Consider the following 16259-nt stretch of genomic DNA (forward strand, 5'->3'; position numbering starts at 1 on the left):
TGCTTTACATTTAGGGTGCCCTGTCCTGATAAACATCCGTCAGCGCGACCGGGGCTACCTCTAAATCCATGCTACTGGCAGCCTCGGCGCAGCAGAGATGAACTTCTGCACGCTTGGGAGTTCTGGCGTGCGCAGTGGAAGGGGGGCGGGGGCTGGGGGAGGAGATCGGAAGGGGAAAGGTAATCCCCGGCGTTTTCAGCATCCTCTTTTTAGAAAGACTGAGTATCTCCCAGGACAGCTGCTGCGGTCACACCACAAACTTAAAAGCCGCCCTCCTGTTTGGAGCGTGCCTTTCCTCGCCACCCTCGCCTCCCCAAAGCTCCAGCTGGTGCCTCGCTCTCCGCCTGTCCCAGCGCGGCGCTCGGGGAGGCAGCAGCGCCCCCTGCCTCCCGGCCTGGCCCCTGCGGCCGCAGCTTCCCGGCTCTACCAGGGCTGCTGGCGGTTCCGCTGCTCAGCCAGGGCTGCGGCTCAGAGGAACGCGCGCCGGTGTCCCGGGTCGCCGCGCCGCTGGACCTCAGCCTGCATCCCGTTCCTCTCTCCCTGAAAAGCCACCAGGAAAAGAGAGAGAGAGAGAGAAAGAGAGAGAGAGAGAGAGAATAGTTCACAGCAGGTAAGTCTGGTTTGGGTCACCTGCTACTCCAGTGGGAGTGTGTGCTGGAGACCGCGGTGCTAAGCAAGGGTAGTGGGATTTGGGGGTGGCTGTGTCCGAAGTGGTGGATGAGCAGGGTCTGGGAGATAAGGAACCGTCCTGAGACAGAGAAGGCTCCCGCGAGCGGACAGAGAGTGGGCGCCCAGGGGAGCAGACGCAAAATCGGTGCGCAGTAAGCGCGGCACCGGCTTCAGCGCGGCCCCTGAGGCGCAGTCCCACCCCGCCTCAGCAGCTGCGGAGCCTACTCCTCCCAAGCCTCCGCTTGGCAGCACTGCACAAAGTTTTCCTCCCGAGACGCACCCAGGAACTTTGCTCTCTCCCTGGTTTCCTCGCTCCCCCACCACCCCTCCAGTTCTGGGCAGCGGAGAGCGCCTATGAACGTGTCCCGGGCTTCCGCCGGCTGCAGGTTCATTTGGAGACGCTTTGGTCGGGAACATCCGGGGAGGATTTGACCAAAGGGCATCTGCGCCCTCGCTCGCTCCTTTCGCTGTTGGTCTAGGGGGAAGCGAAAGGGGCAAGGAAGACGGAAGGGAAGCGTGGTGGTTTTTTTTGTAGCATTTTGGGAGAGGAATGGGCGACGCCTTTTTCCTCGCCGGGGAATCGCGACGCTCCGTCTGATGGAAGTGTGCATCCTTTTAGATTTAGAGGGAAAGTTGGAGTCAAAGAGCAGCCACAGAGCTGGCTGTCTGAAATGTGGTTAAGGCAAAACACTCGGGGGATCCCTTTGTAGTAGTGGGCTTGGCTCACTTTGGAAAGGCCGGATTTGACTCGTGCTGGGCATTTAACCAGGAGTGCGGTCCCCCGGGTGTTTCCTCCCGGCTTCCGCCCAACAAGCCCGGAGTTAATGCGTTAATGGGCTACGCTGGTAGCGCACGGGCCGTTTTCGGCGCTGATTCTCCTCCTCTGATGACTTGAGTTCAACCTATTGGGCTGAGTTGCTTTGACTCCGTCCCAGTGCAAGGAAGGAAATTGACAGAAGGAGGAGACACCGCACTCTGGCAGGGCGCTCTTGGATCCAGGGTACTGGACCAGAGCCGCGCCAGCAGCTGGGGCCGCTAATGTCCGGGATTCCGAGTTATGGGGACAGGAGTTAAACGGGCGAACTTTCAGCGATTTCGCCTCGAGCGAAGCGGTAATAAAATGCAAGCTTCTCTGCGTGGACTCTTATTTCATCACCAAAACCCCACCACTTCTCCCTTAAATTAGTGCTATTTACACAAGCCAAAGAAGAGAGGAGAGGATCTGAAGTTTATGGTTTAGCCTAAAAAGGGTTCTCCTGAATGTGTGCGCAAGCTGGGGATGGCGTGGTGGGGGCGCGCGGAGACGAGGGGGAGGATTTCCTAACAGAGAGGGAAGGGTTGAGGCGGAGGTAGAGGAGAGGTCTGAGACATCTCCTGGGTCTGGTGCTGCTGCTATTGTGTAACCATGACAACCGCGGGGGCAAGGGCGGTCAGAGCCTTCCCAGTCCTGCACGTGGAAAGAAACATGTGAAAGGCGGAGAAGGGAGAGAGCCACATGTCATCACTCCAGTGATGCCTTCCCTTCTCCTTTTCCTTCTCTTTTTCGTTCTCCTTCTTTGAGGCCAGACAGCAAGGAGGATGAGCAAGAAGACACACATATCATCACTCCAGTGATGCCCTCCCTTCTCCTTTTCCTTCTCCGAGGCCAGACAGCAAGGAGAATGAGCAAGAAGATCGGGATTGGGAGTGATCAGCCCCAGCTGGCCACTGCTTTAACCCACTCCGGTCTTAAGAGTCTCTGAGACTCGCCCCAGCAGCTAAGGCTGGTCAGGGGTGCCATCGCTGACAGGCGCAAAGTGATGACCCTGGTCAGGGAGATGGGAAGAGACCTTGGCTCTTGGAAGGGAAAGGCCAGGAAATACAGGAAGGTGATGTGGGACGAGATAAGAGTCGGGTCAAGGGCTGAGAGACAGTAACACAGTACTGATTCAGATTGCCAACATTTCCAATGGAATTTGCCCAATTGTGAAATGGAAAATTGCTAGAGAAGGGAAGAGACATTTATCAAACACCTATCATGTTTCAGATGCTGTGAACTTTATCACAATTAATATCCTCAACAATATGATACAAGTGTTATTATTCTCTTATTCTTTTCTTTTTGAACAGAAAAGAAAGAAAAAAAAAACAGAGACATAAAGAGTTATAAATGGGTATTGTCCCATTTTGGCTTTTATGTTCTTAACAAAGAATCATAATTCTTAAAAAGTTGTGTTGATGGGGGAATAAGCTAGGTAGTTATTATTTTAGACATGATAATAAATGAGATACAAAAATGTTGCTTAATGTGCCCAAATATAAGCTAGTAAGGGACAGGGCTGAGATAGGAACTGTTTTACCTGGGTGTGGGTCTCCTTTCAGAAACTTCAAGCAAGTTGTCGTGACCCTACTTAATGGGAGGACTTTCTGAGGTCAGTTATGATGCTGTATCTGTATCTGTTATCATTTACATGTGGAGGACACTCAAAAATTTAAATGCAATTCATGGTTGAGAATGAGAATGAACCACATCAAATTGATAAGCCCAGAATCATATGTATGTGATATTAAAGATCTATTCATACCTATAGGTTTCATTTTCCTTTGTAGGAATTATTAGTTTCTTTAACAATGTCCATAAAGGGGAACAAAAAAAGAAAATAATTTATCAAATAGAAATCCCATGGTTATGTTAAGAACATTTCCTGAGATTAGTTAAGTTTTCCTCTGTCTACTTATTGTCCTCATAACCTGAATACCTAAGAATTTACTTCGTATTTCAGCACCATTGGTTCACTTTTGTAGTTTGCTCTGGTTACTTTCCTGTTGACATTTTGAGATGGGAGGTTAAGAAAAAGTATCTGGCAATGTAAAATGTTTTGGAATTATCAGGAAACTATAATCAACACTAGCAGAAACTAATGATAAAAGATAGAAAAGTAATTGCTGTGGCTTTCTTTTGCCTTTCACCAGAATTGCCTTCATAGGTATGTCTTTACTAATGATTTGCTTTATATTTTGCAGAAGGAAAATGCACAAAGAAAAACTGAATTTGTAATCACTCTTTTATATAGGGGGAGGACTAGTAAGCGTGGGAATGGGAATTATTTTTGGTGGCAGGGAAGGTCAGGAATATAAACAACTGGAAAGGCAGAGGAAGCACATCTTCTACTGTTTCCAAAAGGGTAACAGACCGGACTTCAGGTTTCAACTTGAGTCACCAAGCTGATTTACTCCCACATATTTTTCTTTTCCAAAACTAAGAAGGATATTGCTTGGGGTTGAAGTTAAATTAATTCAAGAAGTTTCATAGTCTCCAGTTATTCTTCATACTGTGCTCTCATTCCATCGCATGGACATTTATTTGTTAACTATCAAAAGGGTTATCATAAACCAGAGGTGTCTCTGAAGATAACTTCAGGGATTGGCAAGCCTCTCTGTGTCTCAGTATCTGTTTACTACATTAATAGAGCTACTGGGCTAAGTCATTACTAATTTTATTATGCCTGTGTAATATCAAATTCTCAATCTCAAGGGGAAGACATTCTAATTGGTGCTAGTTTAATGAGTATTATGTCTTCAGGTTGTTTGTTATAGCTTCATTATTTTGGAAAAGCAAATGTTCACTCTGAACTTTGCTGTTCTGTCTGGGCAGTTCACTACATTGCTGACACATGTTCCTTGAGAATCATCCTTGTCAATTAATAAATAATTTTCTTCATCAACAAGAGTAGCCATAGGCTGGTTTTGAAAACTTATTATTCTTCCTCTAAACACCTGGAGCTGCACAGAGTACTTAAGTAAAGTAGTATTTCAACACTCCATAACATAATCCTTGAAAGGAGAAACAAATATTCACATTTGTGGAATAAGTCATAATAACAATAACAGTAATGATGATTTTCTATGGGCAATAACACTGATCACATTCTTTCCTGCCTGAAAACGTGGTTTTAAAACAATTCCCATTCTCCAGGAAACATAGCCAAAATCCTTTTTAATTTTATACATTTTCCATACCTGTCAAGCTAATAGTCTATTTTCAAACATTTGTATTCTTCTTTACTTTTTCTGTGGTTATGATCCCTTACTAGGTAATAAAGAATCTTGAGGGTAGGAATTTGTCTTCCCTAACTTTTTATACCTTCCTGTTGTTCAATGCTGAACAAATTCTAAATACTATTGAAGTATAACCAATTGTTTAAATAGGTAATAGTGATTTTGAATCTTTTTATTGACTGTAAAAGTCAAACTAAAGATTTTGGAGTTTATAATTTACTTTCTCTGAGATTTTAGCAAAAAGTGTTATTTATAATATTAGGATTTTACCCCTCATAAAAAATTGTGAGAGACTGGGAGTTTTATGATAATGCATAACATACAGAAATAGTGTAATGATCAGATCAGATAGAGTATATAAAAATAATAGTTAAAAATTATTTAAAATTATTTTTTGTAATGTTTAGAAGGATCCAATTAATAAAGATAGGTATACATCATGTATGTCCATGTTAATTCATCCTAACTTTAAATACCTAAATAATAACTAAAAAAAACAAAAGAAAAGAATAATTCACTGCAACCAAGAAATACAGTGATAAACAATTGCAACACTTTTGAGATTATTTTGAAACTTGAGTGATACTAAGATTAGTAGACATTTATATATAATATAAACAATTAAACATCTATACATAGGTAAGTCTTTTTAAAAAGCTGACATTGTAATGAACTATACTGTTTATATTTGCATTTTAATAACTGTGATGATTTTCAATCCATCATTATTAATCTTGGATGCTTTAGATCCATGTTCATGTTTAATAATTTTAATAGCCATCAACTAGGTCATCTTTAACTAGCATGCTAATCTTTCACTGGTTAATTTATTCAGTTTGCTCACTCATTTGCAAAGCTCAATAAGCTACAAAGATTACCTTCATTTTCTCCCCTGCTTTTTCCATGCTGTACTCTTTGGAAGGAGGTCAGCATGCTTAGCCCACACTTCAGGAGTAGACAGTTAGGCTTCTCTTCCTCGTGGGCAGAGTAGCTACATACATTACTTGAAATTATTGTGCATGGAAGAATTGTCTTTTCCTCCATACTTGTTAATTTATTCAGTCACTTATTTATACTAGCATACTATCATGGTTATTTATTTTATACTTGCATTATAATCAGTACTACTTAATTTAATTAATTTATTTATTGCTCAAATTTTTCCAGCTTTGGCCTCTGGGAGCTCTTTCAATTGGCTCCTCTGTCTTTTCAATACACCCCTAGCATTGTGTGTGTGTGTGTGTTGTGAGCATGTCTTTATTTTTTGGCATTTCAAGATGCTGTAGGCTCACCCTGATCCAGTCCTGGAATGAGCCATTTCTCCAAAAATTACTGGTTCTTTCTATTGGAGAACAATATTAGAAAGCAAGATTGGCATGGGGTAGCATTTTACAGTGGATAAGCCTGAGGAGCCCTATCTCACTATCTTATCCAGGTAATCAGCAGTGGGTGGTAAATCATGTTGATAGTATATGCCCTTGATATTACTGCATTAAAACGACAATTTGCCTCTGTGATCTTTCTCCCCAAAACTCAAATCTTCAATCTAAGCACAAGAAAAAATCAGATAACTTACGCTAGAGTAGCATTGTACAAAACACCTGATCAGTAATCTTCACAACTGTCTTCAAAAACAAAGAAAGTCATCAGTTCTCAGCGCAAATGGACAAAACCAAACAAACAAAAGCCTCAAAATAAGCAAAAAAAGTCTGAGAAACTGTTACAGTATGAGAAGCCTAAGCCTAAAGAGATATGACAACTAAATGTAATATAGTATCCTGCATGGGACTCTGGAACAGAGAAAAAAAAAAGTTAGATTAAAACAAAGAGAATCTGAACAATGTATGGACTTTAATTATTGAAAATGTGTCATTATTGATTCATTAATTGTAAAAAATGTCCATACCAATGTAAATGTCCATACCAATAAATAATAAGAAAAACTGGATGTGGTTTATGGCAGACTTATCTGTACTATTTTCTCAATGTTTCTGTAAACTTAAAAGTATTCAAAAAATAAAGACTATCTTAAATGTATATTTAAATTATATAGTGGAAAACTCTACTAATAGTGAACCATTCTCTGGTGTCAATAAAATTAATGCATATATTAGTCATTTTCACACTGCTATGAAGAAATATCCAAGATTAAGTAATTTATAAAGGAAAGAGGTTTAGTTGACTTACAGTTCCACATGGCTGGGGAGGCCTCAGGAAACTTATAATCATAGCAGAAGGGGAAGCAAAAACGTCCTTCTTCACATGGCCGCAGGAGAGAGAAGTGCAGAGTGAAAGAGGGAAAAAACCCTTATAAAACCCTTATGTCTTGTGAGAACTCACTCACTATCGTGAGAACAACATAGGAAAACTGCTCCCATGATCTAATCACGTCCCATGAGGTCCCTCCCCACAACACATAGGGATTAGAATTCAGATTACAATTCAACATAAGATTTGGGTGGGGACACAGAGCCAAACCATATCATTCTGACCTTGACTCCTCTCAAATGTCATCTTTATTGCATTTAAAAACAAAATTATGCCTTCCAAAACTCTTAACTCATTTCAGCATTAACTCAAAAGTCCAAATCCATAGTCTCATCTGAGACAAAGCAAGTCTCTTCCAGCTATGCACCTGGAAAATCAAAAGCAATTTAGTTCAAAATATAATTGGGATACAAGCTCTGGGTAAATGCACCCATTCCAATGGTAGAAATTGGCCAAAACCAAGAAGCTACAGGCCCCATGCAAGTCTAAAATTCAATAAAGTAGTCATTAAACCTTAAATTTCCAAAATGATCTCCTTTGACTCCATGTCTCATATCCAGGTTATGCTGATACAAGAGGTGGGCTCGGCATTGAGTGTCTGTGACTTTTCCAGCACAGTGCAAGCTGTTGGTGGATCTACCATTCTGGGGTCTGGAGGAAGGTGGCCCTCTTCTCACAGCTCCACTATGCAGTGCCCCTAGAGGAGGCTCTGGCCAGTACTCTATTACTTTGTGGGGGCTCGCACCCCACATTTCCCTTCTGTACTTCCCTAGCAGAGGTTCTCCATGAGGGATATTCTCCTGCAGCAGACTTCTGCCAGGACATCCAGGCATTTCCATACATCCTGTGAAATCTAGACAGAGGTTCCCAAGTCTCATTCTTGACTTCTTTGCACCTGCAGGACCAACACCACATTGAAGCTGCCAGACTTAGGTTGCACCCTCTGAAGCAATGGCCTGAGCTGTAACTTGGCCCCTTTCAGCCACGGCTGGAGCACCTGGGACACAGGTCACCAAGTCTGAGGCTGCACACAGCAGGGAGGCCCTGGATCCAGCCCATGAAATGTTTTTCTTCTAGGTCTCCAGGCCTGTGACAGGAAGGGTTGCTGTGAAGTCTCTGACATGCCCTGGAGACATTTCCCCATTGTCTTCATAATTAACATTTGGCTCCTAGTTACTTAAGCAAATTTCTGCACAGGCTTAAATTTCCCCTCTAAAAATGGGTTTTTCTTTTCTGTTGCATCATCTGGAGGCAAATTTTCCAAATTTTTGTGCTCTGCTTATTCTTGAGCCCTTTGCCAGTTAGAAATTTTTTCTGCCAGATACCCTAAATCATCTCTCTCAAGTTCAAAGTTCCACAGATCTCTAGGGCTGAGGCAAAATGCCACCAGTCTCTTTGCAAAAACATAGCAAGAGACACCTTTATCCAGTTACCAACACATTTCTCATCTCCATCTGCAACCACCTCAGACTGCACTTCATTGTTCATATCATTATAAGCATTTTGGTCAAAACCATTCAACAAGTCTCGGAAATTCTAGACCTTCTCACATCTTCCTGTCTTCTTCTGAGCCCTTCACACCATTCCAACCTCTGCCTGTTACCCAGTTCCAAAGTTGCTTCCGCATTTTCAGGTATCTTTACAGCAGCACCACACTACCCAGTACCAATGTACTGCATTAGCTTGTTTTCATGCTACTATGAAGAAATACCTGAGACTGGTAATTTCTAAGGAAAGAGGTTTAATTGACTCACAGTTCCACATGGCTGGGTAGGCCTCAGGAAACTTACAATCATGGCAGAAGGTGAAGCAACATGTCCTTCTTCACATGGCAGCAGGAGATAGAAGTGCAAAGAGAAGTGGGGGAAAGCCCCTTATAATACCATCAGAGCCCATAAGAACTCACTCACTATCATGAGAACAGCATGAGGAAACTATCCCCATGATCTAATCACCTCCCATGATATCCCTTGCACAACACATGGGTATTACAATTCGGATTAGAATTCAAGATGAGATTTGGGTGGGACACAGAGCCAAACCATATCAGTGCCTTTCAACTGAATGCTTATGTTTTCCTCTACTTCCATTTACTACTTTGCTGCCATTTTTTCTGTTGATAATACTATCATAATAAATAAGTACTGTAAATTAGCTGTTCTTGTAATTACTTATTTTTCTAATAAAATAACACTTGAATTATTAAAAACATTCAGAATTCAAATGATGATTATAATTAAAGGCTGTCATGCAAAAATGCTATTTATTAGTCATCTCTATAAATAAATCTTAAACATTTAAAAAATATGTGCATTTTTTACTTCTGTCTTTGCTGTTTTAATGATATTGACAAGACACATCAGTGCCAGATGTTTTCAATTCTAGATGATGATTATGCTTCCAAGATTCTTGCCAAAATTACTGTGTGACTACTTACTCTTTTTTTCTCTTTCAATCTCAATAATGTCTACCACATTAAGTGCTTGAAAAATCACTTGCCATCAAATGTTATATGTGTAATATATAGACCATGACAATTTTGAATATTAAATTATACCTAAGAGGCTTCTGCCTCCCCCTAAAATAACTTTTAGAAGCTGAGACTTACATGTGTTCCAGACAATATAGAATGGGCAGCAAATATGGCTACCATCTTACTATCTCCCTATTACATTTTACACACATATGTGCATATCTGTACATCCATCCATCCATGTAAGAATACATGCACTTATACAGTCATGTATCACTTAATGACAGGGATACGTTCTGAGGAATATGTTATTAGGCAATTTTGTCATTGTGCAAACATCATAGAATTAACCTATGCAAACCTAGATGGTATAGCCTATTGCTCCTAGGCTACAAATCTATACAGCATGCTACTATACTGAATATTGTAGGCAACTGTGACACAGTGCGAAGTATTTGTGTTTCTGAACATATCTAAACAGAAAAGATACGGTAAAAACATGATTATACTTTTGGGACCACCATGATATATGTGATCCATTTTTGAATACAACATTGTATACATCACATGACTGCACAGATATATCTCTAAATGTCAATTCTCTCTCTCTCTCTGTCTCTCTCTCTCTCTCTCTCTCTCTCTCTCTCTATACACACACACACCCCCACACATACACACACACATATATGTATATATCATATATACACACACACGCATATACATGTTACTTTACACATTATTCCTTCTCTTCCTTTTGTTCCAAATTGTTGAATTTTTTTTTTTAATTGAGTTTTACTGTCTCTCGGGAAGCTTTCCTTCAGTCAGACCCAAAGTTGTTTTCCCTTTTCTATATAAGTTTTTATACATACCAAAGTCATACTCTTTTTACCTTATATTTATACTTATTTAATAATGACCTGATTCTGTGCTTTACAGTTAACTGGAGTTTCTGCTGAATTTGTGCTATACCAGAGCAATGGCTGAAAGTTTAGGCATGCTTTTTTATTTCTGGTTTTAGTTTGTATGAGTCATAGCATACAAAACACATTTCAAGAACTTGTTTGGAAAATGTCATGGAACCTGATCCCAGAATGTGTGACTAAAGGGTGATATCCCACTGAAATTTCTGAAACAATACAAGTGTCTGAAAAGACTAAGATCAATATGACTAATATGATTTGGACTCTTACTAGAATCTTAGATTTTGGGTTTTAGTTTCCATTACACAAAATAAATTTTAAAATGTTTTATAGAGTGATCTTGTCTTGACAACTTAGCTCAATTCAACAGAGGGATGAAGCAATATAATATTCTGACTAAAATTCTTTAAATGCATACTTAATTTGCACACTAAGTATGTGCAACTCACTTTTTTTGTACAGACTCATGTTGTCTACCTCTTTGTTTTAAACTTTTATCAATATATATATCATCGTGATGGCTTGTGAATACTTAATCATAATGAGAGTATTAGTTTTAAAATTTTATTTGTAAATGAAAATAACCATCTCAAATGTTAACAAGATTTTAGGTTTGACTTTACACACCAGGGAGTTAATTCTTTATATATTTTTGCAGTTATATATATTAACTTTATCCTTGACATATTTTAAAATTCAAAATTCATTCTTTTGACCACACTATTTTTGGACTTGTTTCTTCATATATTTATATAGTTCCCCATCATAACTTAATTCATTGTTATCTGTTTCTTCCCAAGTAGATTGGCCATTAAAAAAGTAGCCAGGTTATTCTGTCTGCAAAATTACCTGCATGATGACAGAGTGTAAGACAAATTATTTATAATTTTGGAAATGGAAGTTAATACAAATTAAGAAATTATAGTAGTAGATTTTGAAATTGACTCCTATCACCTGTAAAGTAGCTGTTTAAAAGCACTTATACTGGATGTACAGACGGGTGAAATAACATTTCCCTTTCTTTGGCTCGATGCACATTTCACAGAGCTGTGGGGATTGTTGACTTAGACTTCACTATGATGAGGCTTGGCAGAGAGTATTCATTGTTCGGGTTTTAAAAAGGGCAAGTTTTTGGCCAGAATAACTTGCAAAGAGAAGGAATGCTATGCTTACACATGTGTACTCAATAAACCTTCAGAGAGCCTGGGTTAAGATATTACAGGATTCCTCACCCTATCCCAGCCCCCGTCTCTGGATGTTGATTGTTTAGAAACCTTCTTTGGTTATGTCACTATCACATGGGTCTTTTCATATTTCAGGAAATAGTACTTTGATTCATATTTCAGAAATTAATAGTGTACAGTGAATAGTCATTTCATATCCTGTGCACTTTCACTCGAGTTATTAAAAATCACAATGGCATTCAGGCTTACTTTCCCCTAGTATTCAGCAGTACAAAACCATCATCTCCACATCAACAAACAATCATTCTTTTGTATACTTGCAACCCTTTATTACATTCAATAATCGTACATGACATTATGAAGAAAGATAGTTGAGTGCATGGTCTCTTAGAAAGAAAGTATAAAGCATAGAACTTTTATTTCTGAATCTGTTGCATGTTGATATTATCTGTACATACCTATATTACATAAAGAATCGTTATTCTACATATCTAGCCCATACTGTTACAGAAACAAAATAATAATTTAAATACTGAAAAAAAAAATAATCGTACATGAAGATTTTGAGTTTTCCTTTACTAACTGGGTACAAACAGTGTTGAAGTATGTGTGTGCTTTAAGTTGATAGTGTATTAGGATGAGAAAAATCTACTGTAAATTTGCTAAATTGATAAGCAGAGCAAACCAGCATTAGCCGTATGGACCAGGCACAGGGGTCTACAGTTTTGCTGTGCTCTTTCACTGAGGGGCTCTGGCTATGATTTTCCTTTTCAACTGGAATAATTTTATATCTTTTATTGCTACCAACTCTCCCAGCCATCAACCGATGCCCCTACTCCCTACCCCACAGACACCCACTTAATCTCACCTGGAAAAGATTTTTTCATTCCAAATCTACCCACTTCTTTGTAAGATCTCTTTCAGTCCTCAGTAGCTCTTGCCCTGTCCCTTACTTCTTCTAGTGCCACAAGATTGTTTCTAAAGGATACAAACCAAATGGTTGTTACCTAGGTATCTTTTTTCCATATTCTTTTAGCATATTACCAAGTATTGCACAAAATGAGTGCACAGTTTCTAATACTTGATTGAAATTAATCCATTTAGAATCTAATGCATCTGTTTTTTTTTTTTTTTTTTTTTTTTGTCTTGTGACAACTTGGGCTACGGATCTTATCACAAAGCTTATGTCACTCCTATATTTCCCATATATTTATATTGCTGTTGAAGCCCTCCTAACTCCAACTCCCCTTTTGTCTTTTCTTTAATGAGTATTTATTGTTCACCTGCTACATGCCAGGTGCTATAATAGTCACTGATGAAAAACAGATGAAAAAACATGGCTAGTGCCCAGAAGTAGACAATTTTAAAAGAATTTTTTATCCCCATGGGTTAAATCACATATCCTTAGGGTATCAAACACAAATCAACAACAGGATCTGTTTGTAGTCTTGGTCTTTTTTTCTCTGCAGCCTATGCTTAATTACATCGCCTTCATCCTCACCTGCTTTTATCTATGTGGTGGTTATGTTCAGAATATTATCTCCCTTCCTTCTTTCTTGGGTCCCAGCTATTTCAGCACACCAGGAGCCCTGGCTCAACACGTGGTATTAGTCCTGATTACTCAATATTTCAGTTATAAAGGCAGTCACTCACTTTAGTAACTAAAAGTGTTAGAGTCCTTGATTAGTTTAACTTTCAACTGAAGCTTTAAAGTATGGAAATGAATGTGGTGTCGTGGCTAAGACTATGGGCTATGAAAGCAGACATCCTGGGTCCAGGTCCTAGCTCTGTCAGTTCTTAGTTTTGTGATTCAGACAAGTTACTTTCTACATCTCAGTATCCCATTTTTTAATTGGAGTTCATGAAAACACTAATCTCATAGAGTTATTGTGAGGAATACATGGCTTAATACAGGGAAACCAAATGCTATATGGCATATTCCAAGAGCTGTATGTTACTTTTTCTTTGTCTTATACAGACTATGTGTATTACAATAGATCAAATTCCCACTCCATTCTCCTGCCTTTGTATTTTTTATCTACTGAGTTGCATCCATCTCATTCAAAGAACAGCCCCTTGGTGGCCTACTTGAAGTATATACTTTCATAAGAGAAGGGTGTTTTAGAATTGAATATCCCATCTGTTTTGGCACGGAAGTGTGTTTAAAGGGATAATTTTGGGGCACATTGCAATGGATCATGTTACAGTGATGTGAGGAAGAAGGCAGGACAGTGTAAACCCTTAATCCTAGTTGCCACAGAAGAATCAGCCAGTTAGAGAAGCTGAACAGCAAGTAGTAAAAGCCTTAAGCACCCCCACTCTGAATTCCCAGACTTATTTCCTAGCATCTCTCTGTTCACTTTTAAACTATCTACTACTGGATTCATAATATTACATATTTTTTGCTCCAGTTATACACCCTCAAATGTGCAATGTATTCAATTGTTCAATTCTCTCCCTTTTTCTCTCTCTCTTTTTAACACAATGCATAGTTATTTACTTAGCCTTCCAAGCTGGATCTGCTCTCATTCCCATCTCCTTGTCCAGTTTATCTCCACTGTGTGATCACTACCTTGTTTCTTTTGTGCCTTGTTCCTTGTGCCTTTTCTAACCAGGTATTGCTCTTGGGATCTTTTGTTAAACGCTCTCACTATTCTGCTGTTTCAGAATATTCTATTTTAGTCTCCCTCATAAGAAAGTGAGGGGAAACAAAATGACCTAATTCACCATCCACTCACTCAAGGGTCTGGAACTCAGCCCAGAAACATTCTCCATAGTGCAGTCTCATGCCCAGAGACAGGATCATTTGTAGACCACACACCAGTGCTCAACTTGCCCTACTTGAGCTGTCTAGTTACTAAGAGAGCCCAGAATGCTTGCTCCCTAAATTTGGGCTTCAGAGGACTGTGTAGGAACCTGCAGTACAGCACTTGTGCAATCAAGTTGCCTAATAGAAGCTAAGCACGAATCCTTCAAGAAGCAAGTTTAGGGAGAACCCAGAGATAAATGAGTAACTTCTGCATCTGTAGGGAATCTAATGTGCAAAGTACATCTTTGTTCCATGCTGCTTTATCGGCTTGGCCATTCCCTAGAATACAGTTTAATAGAAACAGCAAAGTATGTTAATCGATGATGTTTTCCAGAAATTGAACTTGAAGGTCACTTCAGCTTCTGAGCAAGTTGAAGTGAAACTGAATAATGTTCTGATTATTTTATGAGAAAATACTTGTTGAGTGCTTTTCTTGGTATGGTTTCAAATTAGGCTATTCCCATAATTGTCTCTTTTGCTTTTGGGTCCTCATCAATATATCAGATTTTAATAATAATTTACAAAACCCTATCTACAGAAAGTGAAATGTTTTAGAGATAGGATAAATAACAATTACTCTAAATATTTTCTAAGTAATCACAAATAATTATTTATTGATTTCTAAATAATCATTCTACAATATTCATCTTGGGAATATTAAATATTGCCCCATGTTTGCAGATAAATTGGTATAAAATGTTTCTTGTACTCTTTCAAGTGCAGAGGGAAAAGAAGCCTTTACTCATATATATGTGTCTATGTATGTATGTGTGTGTCTCTCTCTACATATATTATAAACACACACACACACACACACACACACACACACACACACACACCCCGCTTTAGCATGTGTAATTTTCTATTCCCTGAGTCCTTTAGGATAATTTTGTTAGAGCAAATCAAGAGAAGGAAACAATTTTAAAGACTAAAACCAAAGTCAATTCAATTCAAGGTTCATTTTTGTTTTATTTTTCCTTTTTTATATATAAATTCATTCATTCCTTATGTACTTTTATTACTTTAGTGAATACATATTATAAATATGCTGGCTTGATTATGAGATTTTTAGTAAATGAGATAAACAATATTAATTTTTAATTATTTTGTGGGAGACATACAGGGTGTCCTTTTTCAAATTATTAACTTTAGGTGTTGTTTAAGGGACATGCCTATCAAACAGTGGGTTTTCTGGGTAGTTCCAGGACACTAATAAAAAGGTTGATCTTGATCAAGGTTACAATTGTTGTTCCAGGTCCATAGCCTAGGACTGAACACAAGTAGGGAAGATGGACCAATCCTAGGGCTTTCATGTGGGTTATTTTGAGGCCCCCATAATTCCCAGGCTTCCCCTGACCGTTCCCTCTCTAGCTCCATCACGGTTGCTTTCTCCTCCTCTCACTACATTCTCTTTGTTCATATTCTGTTCTTTTTCTCTCTATAGACTTTGTTCACTGACCCACTCACTTTGCTCATTCCAGTTATTATTTAAATGGGAAATACACATAAATTATTAACTCTAACCTCTCAGCCTTCATGCTTTTCCAGTAGGCCCTAGTCTACAGCAGTGAATCATCCACTTAGGGGTTTATATTCTTATGATTTCGTCACATGCCGTCTTCTACTGGTTGTGACTTTGTATGCACAAGTGTGTACATTGTATTTTGGTGGAAAGGAAGCTCATTTTGAGCCACAGTCACAATTATTCTATTAATTATTTGAGAAAATTTTAGTGTACTTATATATTGAGATAGAGGCAAATGACAATTTTGCATCCAAAATGCAATGAGTTTTAAAGAGAATATATAAAGAAATAATCTATTCTGGTGCCTGACACCATTGTTATTTTAAAAGTCAACACTAGCGTTTTGATGTCTTCTCACCAGTATATATTAAGC

General features: G+C 39.1%; 1 protein-coding gene across 3 annotated transcripts in view; it reads left to right on the plus strand.

The window, feature by feature from the left end:
* The first annotated feature begins 220 nt into the window (after nucleotides 1-220).
* Nucleotides 221-16259, plus strand: part of SEMA3D (semaphorin 3D) — a 194601-nt gene continuing 178562 nt past the window's right edge. For all 3 annotated transcript variants that reach the window (XM_045388679.3, XM_015447834.4, XM_065542399.2), the window contains exon 1: nucleotides 221-610. The gene's annotated coding sequence lies outside the window, so the exon portion shown is untranslated. The remainder of the gene's footprint in view (nucleotides 611-16259) is intronic.

The sequence above is a fragment of the Macaca fascicularis genome, chromosome 3, assembly GCF_037993035.2.
Source record: "Macaca fascicularis isolate 582-1 chromosome 3, T2T-MFA8v1.1".
In the NCBI taxonomy this organism is placed as follows: Eukaryota; Metazoa; Chordata; class Mammalia; order Primates; family Cercopithecidae; genus Macaca; species Macaca fascicularis.